The sequence below is a fragment of the Daktulosphaira vitifoliae genome, unplaced genomic scaffold, assembly GCF_025091365.1.
Source record: "Daktulosphaira vitifoliae isolate Bord-2020 unplaced genomic scaffold, ASM2509136v1 Scaffold_3, whole genome shotgun sequence".
Classification (NCBI taxonomy): domain Eukaryota; kingdom Metazoa; phylum Arthropoda; class Insecta; order Hemiptera; family Phylloxeridae; genus Daktulosphaira; species Daktulosphaira vitifoliae.
Genome location: NW_026099574.1, coordinates 795,123 through 818,126, shown reverse-complemented (window position 1 = coordinate 818,126; position 23,004 = coordinate 795,123). Strand labels below are relative to the sequence as shown.

The 23,004-nt window shown below is 31.2% G+C and overlaps 2 protein-coding genes across 8 annotated transcripts in view; one reads left to right on the top strand and one right to left on the bottom strand.

The window, feature by feature from the left end:
- The window catches only part of LOC126903091 (uncharacterized protein C05D11.1-like), a 234,923-nt gene that overhangs the window by 127,201 nt on the left and 84,718 nt on the right, over positions 1 to 23,004 (bottom strand). The gene's annotated exons all lie outside the window — the stretch shown is intronic.
- The window catches only part of LOC126903125 (uncharacterized), a 42,364-nt gene that overhangs the window by 12,726 nt on the left and 6,634 nt on the right, over positions 1 to 23,004 (top strand). The gene's annotated exons all lie outside the window — the stretch shown is intronic.

Here is a 23,004-nt window from a genome sequence, read left to right as displayed (position 1 = left end):
CACCAATTTCTTAGAATTAAACACTATCTACTGATTTGCATCGAAGCGTTTCTTATGATAGTGATTTTAATCACTGTCAGATTAAATCTATACTGGACCCAACTATGCAACGTCCCCACTATGCCACGACTCCACTGTGTTGGGTTTTTTTAAACTATATTTTTTAATAATGCCTCCTCTTCTAATTCGCATTTTTGTTTCCAACTATAGTGGATAAAATTTTAGGATCCCAATGATAAAATATCTATATTATACTAAAATTACCGTATCATGCATAAATAGTTTACGATTAGAGATCAAAATCACAGAGTAAAAACCGTTTGTTGCATTAGTTTATTGCACTTTTGTAGTAAGAGTAATTCCCTGCTATCAGCTGATACTAATGACATTATGAAAAGTTATATTCTTATGTAAAAAGTTGTAAAATTATTTAAAAGTGATTAGATAAGATTAACATGTGAGACTTGTAAGAACATTTATTACTAAGTTCTCACTTATATTATACACGTTTTATTTCCATTTACTTAATTCGTAATACATATTAATTGTCATAGAGGGAGATGCTGATGTACCAATTCTACTTGTCTGTAGTCCGGAGCANGATATGACAATTCTACTCGTCTGTAGCCCGGAGCAACTGACGTCGAACTAACAAAGGGCAGTTGTGTTTGAGTGGCCGTTATAGACATAGTTTTCAATACTATTACTTTTGTCTTATTTATATTATTTATAACCTAACTTGTTTTATTCAACGACCCGTCTATCGCCAATTGTCATCATAGCCAACCAACTCCGTCTCACTTGGATATACCTACTAACCAACTGTACTAGGATTCAGGTCTATATAGACGTATTGTACATTATATATAACTTATTAGGGTGGCCTTCAAAAATCGAATGTCTTTTTTTTTTTTACGCTACCCCTTAATTTTTTTTTAATGGTCAAAAAAATGAGCTGTGCAAAATTTGGGACCGATCCGTTAAGGTTAACCCGTGCCCCCGGGCCTATTAAGTTGAGTCGAAGAGTCAAATTTAATAGAAATAACTGATCTATGTCTCGTAACTTCTTTTTCTCTTAACTTAGAATTATAAAACTAAAACTCAAGTAAAGGAAATTTTATAAGAAATTCAAAAATAATAACTTCAATGTTGTTTTCTCAATAAATAGCCCACAAAAACATTACATACAGTAAAAAACATGTGAAAGTCTTAAAATACGTTATAACTGATTTTGTTGATTTTTAATTATTTATTTTCATTTTATTTTTTGGAAAACGCATATTCGTTTAAAAAAAGATTCTAGAAGTTTAATTTTTTATGCCAAGTACGATAATTATATTAGATTTATTATTTTATGGACAGTTAATTAATGATTAATTACAAACCTAACAGTTTAATTTAATTGTTATTAACAATTTTTAATTTATTTTTTTTTAAATAATAATAACTTTAAAAAAAATATTTTAACAATAATTAAATTATATTATTATTATATATTTTTTGATAATGTACTTTTTTTACAATTAGGAAATTTTTTCCGATAATTACTTACTATTTGTAAAACGTATTGTTTCTGTTCTTCATTTGTAGTTAATATATTAATGTAGTCTTAGATTAATTTAATGCCACGCTAGGCGGTATCATTAATGACTCGTAATTTACTTATAGTATTTAAAGCATTTATGTAACTGTTGTTTGCACTCCAAAATGATGGATCAATTTTCAATAAATCAGTGTTCAGATAAATAGTTGTAAATTTGATGGTAAATTACTACCAATAATTTCGTGGGAATAATTACCAATAAGATAAATATTAGTTCGTAATACTTTAAAGCCGCTAAAAGTATTGTACATTTGTGATTAAAACGTATCATTTAATATATAATAATAAACAGATATAATATATTTAACGTGTTCACAAATTGTCTGCTGCATTTATACGACACAAATTATGTCAGTTGTGAAAAGNGTCTGCTGCATTTATACGACACAAATTATGTCAGTTGTCGAAAATAACTCAAATATACTTATCTTTAATAATAATATAATTGGTACTATCTTAAAGTAATTCAGTAAACCAAAATTGATATATTGATACGACAAAATGTAATAATACAATCAATTTTGTTAAATTTGTAATTAATCATTAATTAACTGTCCATAAAATAATAAATCTAATATAATTATCGTACTTGGCATAAAAAATTAAACTTCTAGAATCTTTTTTTAAACGAATATGCGTTTTCCAAAAAATAAAATGAAAATAAATAATTAAAAATCAACAAAATCAGTTATAACGTATTTTAAGACTTTCACATGTTTTTTACTGTATGTAGTGTTTTTGTGGGCTATTTATTGAGAAAACAACATTGAAGTTATTATTTTTGAATTTCTTGTAAAATTTCCTTTACTTGAGTTTTAGTTTTATAATTCTAAGTTGAGAGAAAAAGAAGTTACGAGACATAGATCAGTTATTTCTATTAAATTTGACTCTTCGACTCAACTTAATAGGCCCGGGGGCACGGGTTAACCTTAACGGATCGGTCCCAAATTTTGCACAGCTCATTTTTTTGACCATTAAAAAAAAATTAAGGGGTAGCGTAAAAAAAAAAGACATTCGATTTTTGAGGGCCACCCTAATAACTTATATTTACTGAACATCTAGAATATAACTTTACTTTGTCGTTGACATAAAACAATAGTCTAATTTTATTTAATAATCTATCCCCTGTAATTTGGGTACACGATTGCCTGTGTCTCCTTCAGGTAATTAAAACACATTTAAGGAGATAAGGACGATATTTGGGCAGACGTCGGCTAGCTTCCGATTCTTGGTTTTGACCAAGATCTTCAACTATTAAACTAGTCCCTAACAATCTAAATGTAAATATATATATATATAAATTTCGCGATAACAGCAAAACTATAATACTGACTATAATTTTACAAAAGACTAATATTTTAGAAAATTTAATTTTACATATTTTTTATACGAAATATTTTGTTGTAAAGTGATTATTTTGAAAGTTAAGAATGATTTATATAAAAAAAGTCAATTTTAGCAAACATTTTTTTTCATTTTTTATTTTATTCTTTTGAGCAAGTAAAAATAATTTTAGAACATTTTTGTAAATACTTTTTTTAAAAATAATAATATGATATTATATTACAAAAATATGAAATGACAAATATACCACGGTTGTTGATATATTATTAGTTTGTTGAATGCTTTATAAGTTTTATTACTATATTTGTGATTACATATTTTAGTAATACAATTACTTAAAGTACTTAAAGTATGGTACATTCTATTAATAAAAAAAATGTTTTTTCACGTTAAATTTTATTTCTATCACTTAATAACCCTTATACAATTATTCGTTCTTTGTTATTTCATATTTTTATATGTAGATACCTATTTAAATTTTAGGAACTATAGTCCCTCTACTAGTTTTTCTCACTTAAACTACTGATTCTACAAAAAATTAATTTTGTCCAGTTTATAATTATTATTTTCATTTAGTCAGATCCTGTTAATCAAAGGTAGCTTTGTGTAATATTTTATATTTTTTCTTTAAATAGGTTTATAATATAATTTTCATATTGAATAGAGCGTTATAGGTAATATTTTATACATATAATTTTTTCTCGTCGTTCTAATTTTCATATTTTACCTTCATTAATGTAATTTCTAATTAAGACACTTTTATTATTCTAAGAGTAGTTAACAAGTAATTATCGCATTTTAAATATTAAATTAAAATTTAACATTTATTTTTTATATTAATCCATCTGGAATCTATTGTTGAGAAATCTGTATTTGTATGCAAATAATCATTTTTATTTTCTTATTGTTATACTTGTTCGCACCATTCGCTGATAAGTTTGGCCACACTGATTAGAACTATCAATGTTGATAGCCTCATTGTTCAAGAAATCGACCGATGCTTTAATTTGTCGATCAATTCCATTTTCGCTCGACGTAAGGCAGTCTCTTTGTATTTTTGCTTTTAAAATTTCGCTTGTTACGTGTTATCTTAGTTCGCTTAATTTTCTTTGTTCAGTCATACTCTAGCATTAGGTTTTTGCTGTATTTTGCATACTTTAAGCTCTTAGTGCTTATAGTACTGTTGATAATTTTATACTCATTTCACTAATTAGTTATTTAGATTAGCTTCTATTAATTTAACTATCTCGTGGTTTGAGCAATTGGTAAAGTGCTTAACAAAGTAAATATTTTAACTACTCATTGACATTCATTTACTTGTGAATTGGTTTTAATATTATTGTTTGTATTAACTACTATAAATGTTATACATTTTTTGACTTTGGAAATTATTTATTCCTTTACAGTACTATTTATTTCAAATAGTTGTAATAGTTGCTCATTATTAAAAATTTATATTTAGCTTTTATCTTATCACCTCTGTTGTGACTTAAAATTCAGTTTAATTATTTTTGTTCAATCCTACTCGCAACATATTTATTTATGTTGACATTTTTATAATTTTTCATTTGTAATTTATTTATTTTATTGAGATTTAAGGTGTCTAAGTTTACTAGCTGTAGATATTACTTAGTTTTTTGGCTTAACATTGGTTGATGGTCAGTTTTACTACATTGATAAATCGACAATAAATGATAATTTTTAATAATATTTTTTATCCTTTTCAAACATTAAAATTGCACAGTAGCATATTTAGAGGGTGGCACAAGGGCACATACTCCTCACTGTCTGTACCGTGGTACTATTTTGTCAAATAATGTAATAATGTAACATATGGTTAACATTAATTAAAAAATATACTTTTAACATTGTTGTCACAATTAAGTCATACCAGATAACAAAAGTCAGTAATGTACATTATTAAGTTTGCTATATTAGCAAAAAATAATGCTGAAAATCAGAAAATCATGATGACATATATCTTTATTTTGACCTAATTTGAAACAAATGTCACAATTTTATCCTTTATTTGATTGTTTTATATAAACTTCACTTCATTATTTTGATTATAACTAGTAATTTAACTTAAACTCTACTTTGAAAGAAGTATTTTAGAATTTTATACTTTAAAAACACATGTGATGTATGTATAAGGGGCAATTATTTTCTTAAAATTTAACTGTGACTACATTTTGTTATTTTTAAATTAAATAAATGCCTTGAGTAATATGTGCATATTTTAATTGGTACACATATACATTTAATCTCAAATAAATTATGGTGACGGGCTGTATTTGGCCAACTTGTACTTGAAGTCTTGTCGCCAGTACGCGTTCTATAAAATATTAAACAAAGTGGTGGGTTGAATTTGGCTAGCATTATTAGAAAATAATGCCGCTGATAAGCACTTAATTTGAAAACAAAAAAACCTTGCAAAGTATTTTATTATAAAGTTGTGCAATTAAGAATTGCATAATTATTGATTTTATAATCAATTTTGAAAAATAAATACTTATTGTACATAATTTAGAAATTGAATAAAATGAAGGAAATGCTTATGAAAAAAATAAATCGATTAAATGTTAATATCTGTACCAACTCTAAAATTTTTTTAATTTATTGCATTAAATTATTTAAATTGAACCATAAGTGATCAGTTTTCATTACTGCATTAAATGATTTAACAAATAATTAAATGTAGTTCAATGCTATAAAAAAAATAATTTTTTTCTTGTATCTACAAATAATTTATGAATAAATGTTCAAACATTTGTTAATACTTCTTTTTTAGTAAGTAGTAATTAATTATTGTTATTAATATACATGATTTATTAACCTTATAGAATATAGTTTTAATTAATGAGAAATTCAGTAAATATGAAAAATATTTTCAACTTTGAATATTAAATGTTTACACAAATGTATGAAAATTTTATTGTCTTAGGATTTTTAAATGATTAGTCTGATTAAAATTATAATAGTCTCTTAAAAGTGTTTATAATTATTAAGTTAAACTTCTAATTTTTCTTATTTTGTTGATTTTTTTTATTTTAAAATTGTTATACGGATGATGGTACACTGGTCTACATTTTTGACGCTGTAGTGATACACTGGGTGTGGCGTGTTATTTATTTATTGTACCAACCGTCCTAGTGTCAGTATTTGTACCTTTATTGATTTTTTGAATTAGCTCAATATACCAATGCATTGATTATTACAAGCAGAAATTATAGTTATAATATATGCTAGGATGTTTTTAGTGATGAAGTATAATAACTAATATTATTTTTATTTTAGTTATTATTTCTTTTGATTTGAATCCAATTTTGAATTATTGCTAAAATGACTTGAATGTGACAATATCTCATATCTAATAAAAGATAAAATTACAATTCCCCCTTTTTTTTTACTTAAAAACTGTTACCACAATATCTAATAGGGAACTTGTTAGGTTGTTATAACTGAGTTATACTACTGAGACAGTCGAAACACTATAATTTATAAATTATTATTAAATTATTTTATTATTAAATTATTAAATAATTATTAAATTATTATAAATTATTCACTAAATACATAATTTATCATAGAAATAATAATAAATAAAAAAAAATTAGAATATTATTATATATATACCCAATCTAATATATGTACTATGGAACAGCTCACATTTTCGTTGTCTTTATTGTTGTGGTGGTATTGAATGAAATGTTGGGACTATCAGGTCCAGTTTAAATGGTATCCTTTCTCGAAATACATTCTATCAACATAAGTTGATCGGTGATGAGCCATGATTTTACTCTTGAAATCCTTGCACGTAATATATTTCTGATCTATACGTCATGCCAAGTTTAGCGGTTCGTAGCTGACAACTTGTACACTCAATATTACTAATTTCTCTTAACTCTTGTTTCATTATTCACACGTCCATATACGAGATCCAACTTCAGATTATATTTTCCAGCTTATAAAGATGATCGGAATTTATTGAGTAGCTTTTATCAGTAAAGACCTATGCTAATATCTTAATGGCAATGGCATGTCTAAGCAATGCTCATTGTTGTAGAACACTATGATTCCGTTAGCAGTTGTATATGACTGAGGACGCACTATGCGCTTGGTATGACACCGGGGTATTGTATCCTTGTTTGATCCTCTTACGGCCACTAGAATAGCATCATCCACGAACGTTATCGTATTCACATGGGTTAGTTGTAAGTACTATATGCTAAGTAGTACAAGGGTACTACTTAGCTATCAGCCCATTGCACTCTGTAGTAAGACTGAAATTTACTACCTAAAGATTAGGTATATTCTCTTGATAACGCAACATGTTGGGTACTACCTCTACCAACCACCACCACTAGGGCATCCGAATCTTCTGATACAGTAATCTTTAAACCATTCCTTTCCATTTTCATCGATAAAGTTTTGTAAGGCTGCTTCCCTCATTGCTTATTCCTCCCGGCAGTGAGCGGCTTACCTCACTGGTTGCATCAAGTTGCTCTCCGTATACCCTTAATCGCTATCGCTTATTCGTCCATATAGACTTATTTCATGGCCACTTTGTATATCTACAGTGTTAACGAGCGTCTGGTCGATTGTCTGTCTGCGACTGCTAATTCGTTAGTCAAACGGTTTGCTTATTTCGCGTCTAACCTGCAAATCCGCAACCCGAGAAAACACCCGATTCCCCAAGCTAGAGAATCTGCGTTCGTGCTAATGTTTCGTAGCGCCGTAGTGCCCGATCAAATCTACACTGTAGTGTAACGGGATGACCCGGTACCTTTAGTCTTGATGTCTAACTGTAAACCCAGGCCCTCTTACATGTAAGGATCGCGGCTACTATGTTTACTTAAGATGATCGGTGCAACGCTATGATCTCGCTCTTTAAAGATCCAGTCGCCTGGCATATTTACGAATCTTACGTTCATGCCATACTTGAGGGGTCCGTAGCTGACACAATTTGTACATCAAGTATTACGAATCTCCTGCCACTAGTCTCGTTGTCCACATTGACAATGAGGTCCGGCTTCAGATTAAGAGTAATGCATTATCTGCGTACCCAATGATGAGTTCATTTTCAGATCCGTCATCTAGACCCAGTAGCGAGTCTATTAGAATCTTTCAAATATCCGCCCAAAACTGAGAGCCTTGGGAAAAACCCTTAGAAAGAACTCTCTTGTCCCCTACCGCCGCAGAAAGCATCGCTCCCCTTCCTAACAGGTAATTCTTTGCCATCCTAGCAACTTTCTCTTCTGCAACTAATATTTGTGATGATACAATACTGCCAGCCACCAGATCTTTTCGAACGCTTCAGAGTTGTCTAAAAATGCTACAGAAAGTACTTCTCCGTTCGGATTTTGGTTCATTCCCTCATACTCAGTATTGCATCCGTTGTGGATCGCTTTTCCGTAAATCCGTATTGAGTGTCAGTCATCTTTGGTTTTGTTTGAACAATCAGTATTGAACAAATCAGATACTCCAACGCTTCTGAAAGCACCGGAAGTAAAGTTATCCATAGCACTTCAGGTCAGCTTTATCCTTGTCCTGAGATTTCAGCAGAGGCACTAATATTCCTTTCTTCCAACATCTCGGAAATTGACCTATACTCCAACACTTATTGAAAAAAGTGGTTACTATTTTCAAGACTACAGGACACGATATCCTAAGTATTCTGGTTGTGACACCATTATACCCAGGACCTTTTCCTTACCCATTCTCCAAATCGCTTTTGTTACTTCCTCTTCCGAGAATTCTTCTCGCCGGTTGAGTTCACTAGCAAAACCTTCCTCGGCTACTGTGACACCCAGAAAGTAATCCGTCTCCTGATGGATCCAAAGATGTTCCCCAATCTCACCAACTAAGTCATGAGGGACCAATGTTTTCAGTAGCATGTGGGCACCGTCCTCTACTCTTTTGGTGTATTCGTCGTTCCCCTTTACGGACAATAAAAGCAGTTTGGAATAATTGTGAACCTCTTTTTCAACATTTTTGTCCAGCAATAATGGATGATCAAAGAAATTTTAAAGATAAAGCTAAGTATATTGATTTGAAAAACACTTCAAATTTATTGAATTTATTCATAATCTATTTCTTTATTGAGATAAATTTTTTTTACTAAGTAAGTATATTTATTTCAATAAATAATTTTTATAGCCTTTGAAGAGGGTAATAATTCGGCATGACTCGGAACGCTCTTCATTTTTTTAGGAACTATAGTCCCCCTTCGTAATGCAAGAGACGGAATTCTCGCGCGAATGTTCTTAGATTTAGCCCCAGGTATTAAAGATAAACGGGCATAAGCCCAGGTTACCATTTACGGTGTAATATATAAGAAAAACAACATATAACAAAAAATTGAGAATTAAAAACCCAGCACAGTGGGGTGGCGGCACAGTGGGGTCGTGGCATAGTTGGGTCCAGTATAGATGATATCTGACAGTGATTAAAATCACTATCATAAAAAACGCTTCGATGCAAATCTGTAGATAGTGTTTAATTAAAAAAAAAAATTTTTTTTTAAATAGTATATTTTTGAATATGGTAGCCATTTGCGCATAGGAGATAGGTCGTCGGGACAAATTTTTTTTTTTTCATTTTATAGTACATAAAATAAGCTTTAATTTGATATATATTTAAAGGACGCAGTATTTCCGGAAATTTTTCAAAAGTTAAGTTGAAAATGTTATTTTTTGTCAAAAAGTTACTATTTTAAATCCCCCCAATGAGCAGAATAAGTTAGATTTTCAAAAAAAATTATATCAAATGAAAGGAAAATATCTAAGGTTTCAATACAAAAAAATATTATTTTTATTTATTCATTTTTGAAAAAGTTATGGCAGTTTTAAGTTGAAAATTTAAAATCGAAAATTTTAACACAAAAATAGTGTTTTTTTAACTTCGGCAGCCGTTTAAATGTAGAAAAAAAAGTGTCGGGACAAATTTTTTTTTTTCATTTTATAGTACATAAAAAAAGCTTTAATTTGATATATGTTTAAAGGACGCAGTATTTCCGGAACATTTTCAAAAATTAAGTTGAAAAAATTAATTTTTGTAAAAAAGTTGCCATTTTAAATCCCCCCCAATAAGCAGGTTAAGTGATAGATTTTCAAAAAAATGATATCAAATGAAAGGTAAATATCTAAGGTTTTAGTATAAAAAAAGATTATGTTGATTTGTTGATTTTTCAAAAAGTTATGGAAGTTTTAAGAAAAAAAAGTGATAAAATTTCGAAAATTAGCGATTTTTAAATTTGTAATTTTTTTGCATATTTCGCCCATTTGCGGGAACGAGAGAATTTTTTTCAATTTTGAAGGGTAATGTCTCNATTTCCCCCATTTGCGGGGAACGAGGGAATTTTTTTCAATTTTTAAGGGTAATGTCTTCAACTAGATACGATTTGTGATCTTTTGACGTATTTTTGAAAGAAATCGGTCCAGTGAGAGCTGAGAAAAAGTGGCAACAGACATAAAAAAAACACATCATAGTAAAATTAATACCTTCTCCGCTTCGCATCGAAGCTAATAGGATAAAAAGTACCTAATTTTATTGAAGAAATGTCGGATCCTCATTGGCTAACTTCATCATACGGTTGATTAGCTCGTTTATTAAATAATTAGTAGGGCAATGTGGAATAAGAAAGTACGTGAGTTGCGAGTGTACCTTACAGGAACTTTAAAGTTGATTTTAGCAAGAAGGGAAGGAGAATCGATAGAGCCTGATAAGAGCTTATTAAGGAAAGTAAGATTTTAAGAACGGCGGCGGTCAGCTAGGGAAGATAAGTTAAGAAGAAAAAGAAGGGGAGAATAATCATGAGGGACACAGTTTACGTTTAAGGTATGTTTCATAAAGGAAAGGAATTCATGTTGAAACCATTCAAGATGTAAACAGGCGTCAGCTGTTATTTGAGGATTCCAAACAACTGAACGATATTCCAGATTTGGTCGTACAAGCGCACAATAGATGGATTTAAGAGACCTGGTGAGCTTAAACTCACTAGATATCCTTTTGACAAAACTCAGTACCTTAAGAGCTTTGCATGTAATGTTATCAATGTGAGCTCGTGAACTTAGGGAGGGAATCGACAGTAATTAATTTGGAGCCATTCAATGTATAGGTATAAGTTATAGGAGAGTGACTTCTAAAAAATACCGGTATTTGTAGCGAGGTGTAATGTATAGAAGTAATAAACACTTTTACGATTTAATAACAACTATACTATATTACAACGAACTAACAAATAACAAATAACAGCGAGAGACGAACTGTATTACAACGAACTAATAAATAACAGCGAGAAACGAAGCGCGTGTAAGACAGAATGCGTAAGTGATTGACTGATCGACTGATTGACTGGAGCGACGACCTTGCCCTTAAATAGTCAGAGGAATCTTCTAGAGGCGGCGGCGGAANAATCTTCTAGAGGCGGCGTCGGAACTCTCTAGACATTCGACCGCCACACGCTTATGTAGAGCGACGAATCTTCTAGAGGCGGCGGCGGCCGGACATTCTAGAATATTCGACCGCCACACCACCACCCTACGGAGTGGAGTTAGCTAGGGTCAAAAATGTCCGAATGGAGTGGTAATGGCTGTTTTGCATATATCGTCCGGATTAACAGGTATTTGATGGTAAGCCTTTACCAGATCGATTGTGGAAAATAGCGTGCAATTAGCCAGGTTGTGCGAGAAATCATGTATGTGTCTGACTGGATAGGAGTCTGGTATAGTTCGGGCGTTCAGCGCGCGGTAATCACCGCAAGGACGCCAGCTGTTCTCCCCTTTCGGTGCTAAATGTAATGGTGAAGACCACGGACTGCTTGAAGGTCTAGCGGTACCTGCCTTGACCATTTCCGCGAATTCCTGTTTGGCGATTTTTAGTCTACCTGGAGCTAAGCGGCGTGGGCGGCAGGCTATTGGCTGACCAGGTGTCGTAAGAATGTGGTGCACTGTTTGATGTTTTATTGTCCTGGGCAATCCGGTGGGACGTGTGATGTCCGGAAATTCTGCGAGAAGTGCAGCCCAAGGGGAAGTGTTGGCAACTGATTTTATGCTGCATTGATTTACAGAGGAAACCTTACCATTCACAGCCAAGCCTGTGACACCATCAATAAGACGTTTGGTACGGCAATCCGGCAGCAAGTGGTAGTATGCCATGAAGTCGGAACCAATGATAGGAGTACTCACGTCGGCGACAATAAAACTCCACGGGAAACTGCGTCGAAGTCCTAAATTCAAATTGAGATGGACCGTCCCGTAAGTTTTTATGGTACTGTTGTTGGCCGCGCTGAGGTCGTAATCGGTGGCATGGCGTCGTTCCCGTAGTAGCCGTTGAGGGTAACAAGATAAGTCGGAACCGGAGTCGACTAAAAATTGGCGTTTTGTTATTTGATCTGTAACAAACAGGCGGCTGCTCGGGTTCGGACAGTCTGTTGCCGCCGCTACTGACTGTCGTTGGAGTTTTCCTGATACTTGCAGGGAGCCTTACATTTGGCAGCCTTTTCTCCATAAGTGCTATGATACCAACACCATCCTTTGCCGTTAGTCAGTTCCACGTTTGAACGGTTACGTGACCTAAAGCGGGAACGTTGCGGGCGTTTAGCACATAATTCGCTTACCTGTTTTGCGAGTGCTTCAATGGCGGCTAAAACATCGAGTTCCTTTTTATTGTTCGTCGTGGCAACAGCATGGACGAATTGCGAGGGGGCTGGCTGCACTTCAACAATTTTGTCAGCCAGCTCGGCTACCTTATCCAGAGGAAGCTCTGATTGTGCGGTTAAAATAGCTTGTGCATGTGATGGTAGACGGCGGAGCCAAAGTTGACGTAAAATATTGTCTTGTAATATAGTAGTGCCGGCAAGGGAACGGAGATGTCGTAAGAACTGTGATGGCTTACGGTCACCTAGTTCTTCTTCATTGATGAGTTGCCGCACACGTTGTTCTTCTGAGATAGACAACCGTTCAACGAGTTTTGCGCGTAGATGTTTGTAGCGTTCAGTAGGCGGTGGGTTAGTAATAATATCCTCTACTTCGGCGGCGTAACGCGTATCAAGCTGAGCCACAACATAATTAAATTTTGTTTCCTCACTTGTTATTCCCGAGATTGCAAACTGCGAGTCAACCTGTGAGAACCATAAGCTCGGTCTTTCGGACCAGAAAGGTGGCAACTTGACGGCAACGCGATTCACTGAAGCTGTTGGATATTGCTGTGCCTGTAGTGCTGCAAGGCGAGCGTTTTCTTGGCGTAACTCCTCCAATTGATTGCGTAGTTCTTCGGCGTTCATACTTGTTATCGTCGAGGTCACCAATGTAGCGAGGTGTAATATATAGAAGTAATAAACACTTTTAAGATTTAATAACAACTATACTATATTACAACGAACTAACAAATAACAGCGAGAGACGAAGCGCGTGTTAGACAGAATGCGTAAGTGATTGACTGATCGACTGACTGACTGGAGCGACGATCTTGCCCTTAAATAGTCAGAGGAATCTTCTAGAGGCGGCGTCGGAACTCTCTAGACATTCGACCGCCACACGCTTATGTAGAGCGACGAATCTTCTAGAGGCGGCGGCGGCCGGACATTCTAGAATATTCGACCGCCACATATTTATTAATATTTAATGTTAGACCGAGAGTATCATGTCATCCGCAAAACAGAGAAGTTGACTATGCTTGAGGGAGGAGCAAACGCTATTGACAAACAGAGAGAAAAGAAGTGGAGATAGATGTCCACCTTGTGGAACACTAGGGGTAGGTATATGTATATGAGATTTTGTGTTGAACATATTGACCCATTGAGATCTGTTACATAAAAATGAACTGAACCAAGATAGGATAGGATCACCAAAACCTGAAGCAAGAAGAATAGAAATAAGAACCTCATGATTTACCGAATCAAACGCCTTAGCATAGTCGGTGTAAATGACATCAACTTGTAATCCTTATTAAAAAGAACCATGTATATAGTTGGAGAAGAAGAGGTTACAGGTAACCGTAGATCTGCCTGGGCGAAAACCATGTTGTTCATTGGCTAAAATCAAATTAATCGAAGGCTGAATAAAATTTAGAGCTAAGGGCTCGAAAATTTTAGAAATGTGTCCAAGAATTGAAATAGTCTTATAATTGGTAACTAACGAGGGGTTACTTGATTATAAAATGGGAGTAATAGAACTTATTTTCTACATGTCTGGAAAAGTACTTTCGTCAAGGGATCTGCAGAATAAGGTCCAGAGAGGATAAAAAATAATGTATATGTAATGGCTGGAGGTTAGAAATAACTGATTTAGAAGAGTAAACTGAACAAAAATATTTAGCAAACAAATTTTCACTTTCCTCCTTACAAGAACAGTCAACACCATTTAAGGAAACTATGTTAGGAATAGCATTATGAGAACGGTTTATATTGATAGTATATAGCGGATTTTTTTTTAATCTGCAAATGTTTTTTATTTTGTTAAATTTATTTATAATAGATATTTGTTGCAAGGTGTTAAGCTGTGGAACGAAATCGGTCCGGTATGATTTCGTCTTAAATGATTGTGATAGCAATATAATATTGTATGGAGTATGATTTTGAAAGTCTACATCGATTTTCATGATTCCACGGGCGTTAATTTCCTCGGTGTATGTGTTTAGACCACATATTATCGATATATCTATTGCCTCGGTTGACAAATAGATCTAAATGTTTTTGTCATATGTTTGTTGTACATTTGCGATTTTAAATGAAAATGTCTTACCTTGTTAGTGTGATACGCGCTAATATCACGCTCGGTGAACGGAATTATGGTATTATTTATCATCCGTTTAAATGACCAGATATTGATATTCGGGCTCAATATACGCGAATTGATTATCGGCTATAGTTAATGGGAGCAGTGTTATACGGTATAAGTTATTACGATACGTGTCACAATTTCTAGTGTGTATATTGAAAGCCAGAACTAGTACGATGAAATTTAATATTGAAATTAATTTAATTTTGTTTCGATGGATAATTGCCTATTTGTTGATAGTTCGGTTTCAATTTGTTCAAAATGTTTTATTAACGTATCCGTATCTAATACATTTGCATAGAGCTGGTCTTGACGTGCTGTCGATATTTTAGTAACAAGATCATTTGTTTCAAAACAACATATAGGGTGTTAATATGGATAGTGTAGAAATTACTATTCTTAAGACTAATTCTATTTTAAACAAAATCTATATAAAGAATATCAATCTGATCAAACCATTTTCAATAGTATTCTTAATATTGGATGTGTGACAAATGTTCCACTTGACTATTTACATTTGGTATGGTTAAGAGTCGTAAACAGCTTACCCACAACCAACACGTTTCAGCCAAGGTAGGCTCCTCTACCTTGGAGGGCACTAGCAGCTAGTATAACATGCGTTACACCGGCCGCCAGTGGGGCCCCCCTCCTCCCATGGTACTGAATAGGTTTATAGTTGACGTCGTTGGGTCAACCTGAAGCGCCAAAGCGGCGGTTCTACCATTTGAGAGGTGACGACTTGAGCCACACAATGGATTGTGGAGTCGTCACCCTCATGGCTCCCTTGCAAAAGGAAAGTCGATTTGTTGAAACTATACTAGAATAATCCCCCAAATTTGAACAGTTAAATTTATTTCAAACTTTTTTTGCATGAACATAATCAAAGCAAAGATTACGTATTCCACGGAGAATTGCATATGGAAATTTTGAAGTTGAACGATGTTGTTTTTGGGGGGATTTGGTTGTATTTTTTTTTACTTTCATGGTATTATCTTATTGGTGAGAATTTAACTTCTGCTCAGAATAAAAAAATTAAAGACGGCTACCGCATAAAAAAATTTATGTGTCTTGTACTTAGAAAGCTGCCTAGATACCAACCGTTCCATGTTAGAAATACAAAAAAATGTCCGATAGACTAATCATTTTGATCTGATAAATTGACGTGTTTGCGTCGTTTATTTTCGGTTAAGTGCAACTGTCCAACAATTTTTTCGTTTTCATAAGTGTAAACATTTACACTTATCTAATTTATTTATTCAAAATGTTTAATATGTGTTATTGCCAATGGGAGTTGTATCTCCCGAGCTTTTAACACAGTGTTGTAATGTCAATATGACTCTGACTTGTTATTTGGAACTGCAACACGTGACTGAACCGGAAATAAGCCCGTAATCACGGCCCAATATAAACAGTCTTGTTTCCTACATTTAACATTAACTATGGCATTTTTGCAGAATAATATTTTTTAAATATTTAAATTACACCCGCCCCTGAATGGATTATATTTAAAAATATTAATATCCAAAAAAATATTGCACTAAAAACCCATGCTCTCGCACGCGTTTCAACCTCTTCGGGCTTTTATTGTAGTAACACACTCTGGGATACTACTTGATTGTGTTAAAATAAATGGGGAAATAGATAGAGTTATAGTAGGTATAGGTATCTCTATATTATACCTATTAATATTAAATTTTGTAAACAGTTACTAGATATAGTGAAGTTTTTATCGCTTTATGTATTAATATTGCGTTCTTCTATACGTTTATGAGATCCATAAATTTTTTTGGCATAAATTATAAAATTGATTATGAATTGTTGTTTTCTATTCTAATACACATATATTCCCCAAAAATATGGATTCTAAATCTTCTCTTATGAATGTCTATCTAGCGAGTAGATTAACTTGAAATGAATCTCCACCATCAAGTTTCACTTCAGTTATCGGTGTTGCATCAGAGTATTTTGATTTTATCATATATAATCTCAAAACTTTATATGGACGCCTACATTAAGATCACATGTACATTTTCTTTACGTTTCATCTCGTTTAACCATACTTTATTCATTACACTTATCTAAAAAAAATATTTATGTCAAAAAATGTAGGTTTTGAGAATGATAATATTTCAAAAAATGTATTAAATAATAATTTCTTTTTATGCTGATAAAACCAATTAAATGGAAGATAATTTTATACAAATCTTACACTATTCAAATGTAAAAGAGTAAACTTTACCAATGAAAAGTTACAATTTATAGCTTATGGATAAAATAATTTTTTTATACTTAACTAATCACATTCGACAAAAATATAACAAAATAAAGTAATTATTGCAATTTTTATATAATTCTTCACATTATTGTATGAATGAAATCGTCGTTTCGAGATCCCAGATAGTCATAGAGTCGCTGATACAAATATTCATCGAGCCTATCTCATTTCACATAAAGCACACTTCAAGTTTCTTACAATTTTTAAAAAAAACGACGAGTTCTATTAATCGATATAGTTTTTACCCCGAAATAAACATTATCAGATCCATCTTCTCTATGTGAGAAATTTGAGTAACATTCCTCATTGTAAGAGTAAAATGTATTATCTCTAGAATCGTGGTAAAAAGCATATGCAATATTCCATGTATCGTTTCCGATGAAAAAAATATATCAATAAAAATACCTTCCCAACCGTATTATTCTGGATTAAATAATAAATGGTGTGTCGAATATCACGTGGTAATTTTTTATAAATTTTATGTCCTGTAAAAGGGCGTAGAAATTTTATTTTATTGTTTATATATAGAAGCCGCAATAAACCAGAATCATAATTAATTAAGAACCCATTATTAACAAACAAAAATTCACTAATTAGTATTATTACATGAAGAAATTTTAACGTTAAATGTATCATATAAAATTTTATGTAAAAGAAGTTTATAGACAAAGAAGGCGAGCATTTTACATTATTTCAACAATAAATTTAACAGATGTATATACAGGGCGGGGCAATAAAACGGCCGATTTTTAAAGATAAATTATAAAATAAAAAAACGAATAAAAATTAATTATTATTTATTATAATTAAGTACATAACTTGCCATTTATTTTTCAAAAATGATATCTTCAAGATGATGGCCATCTCTTCTCAAGCACTCTTCTAGCCTATTTCGTATATTTTCGACGAGATTATATAGTAGATAACAAATTTTATTGTAATTACTATTATTGTTTTATACACATACCTATTGACAATTTTTTCCTAAACTATAAATAAACTTGACTTTAAAATCAACAAAGGTCCTATATATTTATATTTTTTAACATGATTTATAAAGTTGAAATCAAAATAAATCTATCGTAGGAGATTTTTTTTTTAAACTTTCAGAAAAATTCAGTTATTTTTATTTATTTCCTAAATTTAACCATTAAGTGTTCGTTCTATAAAAATTTGTGAAATAACATTTTTTTTAGTAAAATTTATTTACTAAAACATTGATCATATGTTTTTTATCTACGATTAATATTTGTAAAGATATTTACAAAAACAAATAATTAAGCAATTTCGTAAAATGTGAATTATATATAGTTTTTTATATTTTTACAAGAAATGACAAACTTTGTAAAAAAATACCTCAGACATTAATTGTAGCAAATAAAACTATATCTACAAAAAAGCTCATTTTCATTTTTCCATAAGATCAAAAACTTAGCCAGAAAATAAAAAAAGTACATTTTGAATTTTTTTAAAACTGAGCTTAGAGCGCATCTTGTTAATCATGTTATATGATGCTTATATTTTGTAGATCTGATACTTAGACCACTAAGAAAAAATTCCCAGGCAGCACTCTTAGTATTTTTATTTATTAAATTTCAAACGGGTCAAGCCCAAATACAACGTTTATAATACATTCGTTCATAGATAATATGAACATTTACAAAAATTAAATGAAATAATATACAATATAATAATACTTATAGCTATGGGTTACAAAAAATAGAGCTATAATAAATTTTAAATAAGTTAAAGTTAGGTACTATTTTTAAATTATTTATAGTTCTCATTATTCTGTTTAGAAGAGTGTTACTTGCATAATTAGTTACTTCTGTGTTTAAATAAAATGTATTTTTAGACCGGGTATTACGAGTAGGGGTGTGAATAGAAAAACAACTTAGAAAAATAGGAGTCAAAACTGCCTGCGAATAGCTTATACGCAAAGTATAAATCTAAAGAGTTTCGAGTGATAGGAACATTAAAAGTGGGAGGTAAGAAGAGTGAGGTTCTCTGGGTATGGTACACTTAAATGAGAGGAAACGTAAAAACTTTTGTTGGATTTTCTTAATTTTATATTTATGAACAGATGTGTAAGGAGACAATATTACCGAGCCATATTCACTGACGGAACGTACAAGACAGCAATAAATGGACCTTAAAGTCAGAACAATTTCGATGTATAAAACCTAAGCTTTGATTTGATCTGTTTACAATGTGGTTTATATGACAGTCGAATTTTAGTTTGGGATCAAAAAATATTCTTAGGTCTTCGACAGGCACCATAGAGCGATTTAGTGGTACATCATTTATAGTATACTCAAATGACGAAACTACTCTAGCTCTCGAGAAAGTCATTATCTGACATTTACTAATATTTAGAGTAAATTTATTATTTTTGCACCATTTATAGAGCGTGTTTAAATCAGATTATAATAAATCTGTTTCAACTTGATTGTTAACGGTTCTGAATAATTTGAGATCATCAGCAAATATTAATTTAGCGCAGTTATTAAACTGAATGTCATTATTGAATAGAAGAAATAACATTGGTGCTAAATGGAAACCTTGAGGAACTCTTGGAGTGACACGTATTGGTATAGACCAAATGTCTTTATAAGCTACAATTTGATGACGATCTTCAATAAAAGATATAATCCAGGATAAAAAAGAACCACTTATACTGACATGGCTTAATTTTGTAAATAATATTTTTGATTAATTTTATCAAAAGCCTTGGTGAAGTCAGTATATATGACATCCACGTTTTTATAAGTGTAGGTGCACTACATCAACCGACAGACTAATTGAATATTTAAATTTAATCTTTTGATTGAAGTCAAACTCTGAGTGAACAATTGTATCACTATTACAAGTAGAACCAATATTTGGCACTGGTGAAATGACCAAAATATTTTGTATGTTTTTAGTGGACTGTATAGAGGGTAAACTTAAATGACAACAGCTAGATAGAAAGTTGACTAAAGATAAGTCTGATTTATTTCTATGAGTACAAGTAAATATTTGTATTCTAATGGCAACAACTAGGTAGATAACTACATTTAAGACAACAAAGTTATTTCTATGATTACAAGTGAAAGGTTGATTTTGTATACTAGAAAACAAACATGTATTACTTTAAAATGATTACCAAACTATTGTTTTAAACTAGTCACACAATCATAAATTCAATTATATTAAATAGACTTATAAAATGAGTAATAACTTACAATCTTATATTAAGTTCACAAGCAACATGCATAAGTAAAATTTACAATGTATTAAATATACTCAACATGCTTAAATCTGTGCTATTTACAACTAAAATTTTTAATATAATTGTTTCAAAAATAATGAATTATCAACTCAAGGAATTAATACTCATTTAATTTTAAAAGTGCAAGCTATTTCTAAACTACATGTAAAAAAAAATAATAGAAACAATTTATCAATGAAGTTTGTCATTTAAAAAACTACAAATGAGATCAATAACTAATATTCAATTTTGTGAAGCTTAGTATGAATTTTAAATTGAGAAACTAGTTAGTTTCTGAGAAGACAAAATAAATTTAAGTTGAGTGATTACAAGTGTGAGTATAGACAAGAATTATGAAAAAATTGAATTTTTGCGACTGATCGACAATGAATTTAAATAATTATAGGTAATTTTGCATGAAATATTGTCAATGAGTAGAACAATTATGAGATTCAACTGGATAAAGTTTACCACCCACCTCAAAGGAGTATTAGAACTCTAATGAATGATTTCAATAATAATTTAAGATTCCGACTTTGACTAATAAATGTATTATTATAATATCTGATCAATATGATGATATGTCAACAACAAAATGTGTAATAATTAACTTATATTACCAATAGACCAGTATTTAATAAGAAATCTGAAATCAACTACGAGGTTTCTAAAACTTGATTTAAGAATTTAAGTTAGGAATTTGTTGTAAACAAATCTCCTACAAGTTACAATATTATTGTGTAAAGTAGTCAAAATATGACAACAACAATGGTTTGAAGAAAAAACATAAGCTTAACATTTTTAAAACAACATAAAAGGCGACTCGACGAAAACGAACGCAAAGACTTCTAGACAGCTAAGCGATCCAAAAGCGAGAGAGAGTAGATTCTCAAGCGCATAACCGCTACCCCGACAGATTAACTTGACCAGTGATAAGAGAAACGACGGGTGACCACAATTTAAAAATAGGCTTTGCTAAGCGCAAACAATAAGTTTATGGTGTTATTAAAGTATTCATTTTTTATAAATTTATATATTGAGGCCATTTAAAGTGGCCTCAATCACTACACATTCCTACCCGGTATGTATGGTTGTAAGCCAATCTCAATTGATATTCTACGTCATATTTGAAGTAGTGAGCTAGTCGCTGGAATGCTAGAATGATATGATCCTAGAATGCTTATTTCGTGCGCCAAGTAAATAATTGGGTATTGCATTCTTTACATCTGAAAAAGAAATATTCAGTTTGCCATACTTAAAACCAGTGATTTCCACTAATGGTTTGACTCATTAATATATTGACTTGTTTAGATGTAGTGTTTAGATTTGTATTACAAAGAAATTGTTTTACATAATGTGTACATTCAGTTTTGTTGTGGACAATTAGGACCAGTTCTGGCGAACTTTAAATTCTAGGAAGTCAATTATATTTTTGGTACTGAATAAATTTTTAAATTGTTTTTTTTTCTAGGTCTAGGTTGGCTATTGTATATATGTAATTATATGGAGTGATATATCTCTATAATGTGAAAAAAAATGAGAATGTATAGGTTGAGTTTTTGTTTAAATTTGATCAGGATTATGATTTTTTTATCTGATATTGATAGTTATATATGTACTATGTTGAAATCATGTATTAAATCTCCTGTGAAAATGAGAATATCATCTTTATATGATGCTACTGTTGTAATTAAAATTTTAAATTTAGCCTGTACAATTACATCATGCCAAAAATTTTTATCTGTATAGTATGATCCCCCTTCACAACTCCCATCAGAGCCTACATTTTCTGTAATAATTGTTGAAAAGTATTAAGTTTGATTGATTTTTAGGTTTGTTTTTACTAATTCTAATGCATTATTATTAATTCTAAAAGATAGTGTTTAATCTATATCAGCTCACTGTACAGCTGATAACCACACCCTTTATTTTATGAACAGTCCCAATTGGCCTGCAAAAATAATGTACCAATTTTTTATACAACAATTCAAATTTCAAAAACATTGTATTATCATGGTTACATGGGTCAATAAACATATATTCTGTTAACAATTAATTAAGTAAACAATAAATATATTATACTGTACTATTGATGATATTCATACCGGGCTCTATTTATATATAATCTTTATTTAATACATAATTTAAACATGTTAGAAATACTAATTATAAATTTATAATATGCAGCATTTTTCTGTTTGTTGTTGTTGTTGTTGTTACTGTTTCGGGAGTAGCTTTTTACAGTATTTGGCCACGTGGCCTCTTTTTTACAAAAGTTACATGCTGCAAAATTGAAAATAATTAATAAATAAGAATGACAATTTAGACTGTATGTTTAACAAATACTATAAGGTTCGATTTTTATAACTGTAATACAAGGAATTTAGATTAAACAATAAATATTTTATTTATTATATTAAATTTTTTTGAACTATATTGCAAATGTTTTTAATTAAATCATAATAAAATGAAAGTTTGGATTGGAATATTATTACTGTTTTATGCTTAAATAATAAAAAAAAAACCAGAAAAAATTAATATTAATTAAATATACATATGAATATTAATTCAACTTACCTGCACACTGTTCAAATGCAGCAACTGATGGTAGCAATGTAGTTAAACTAGTTTTCAACGATAGTATCACTAGATCTCTACTCAAAATGTTTGCTGCTTTTATCAATATTGATTGTAGGCTATAGTTATAGCTGTTATATATATATATAGCTATATAAAACTATACTATCGTCCT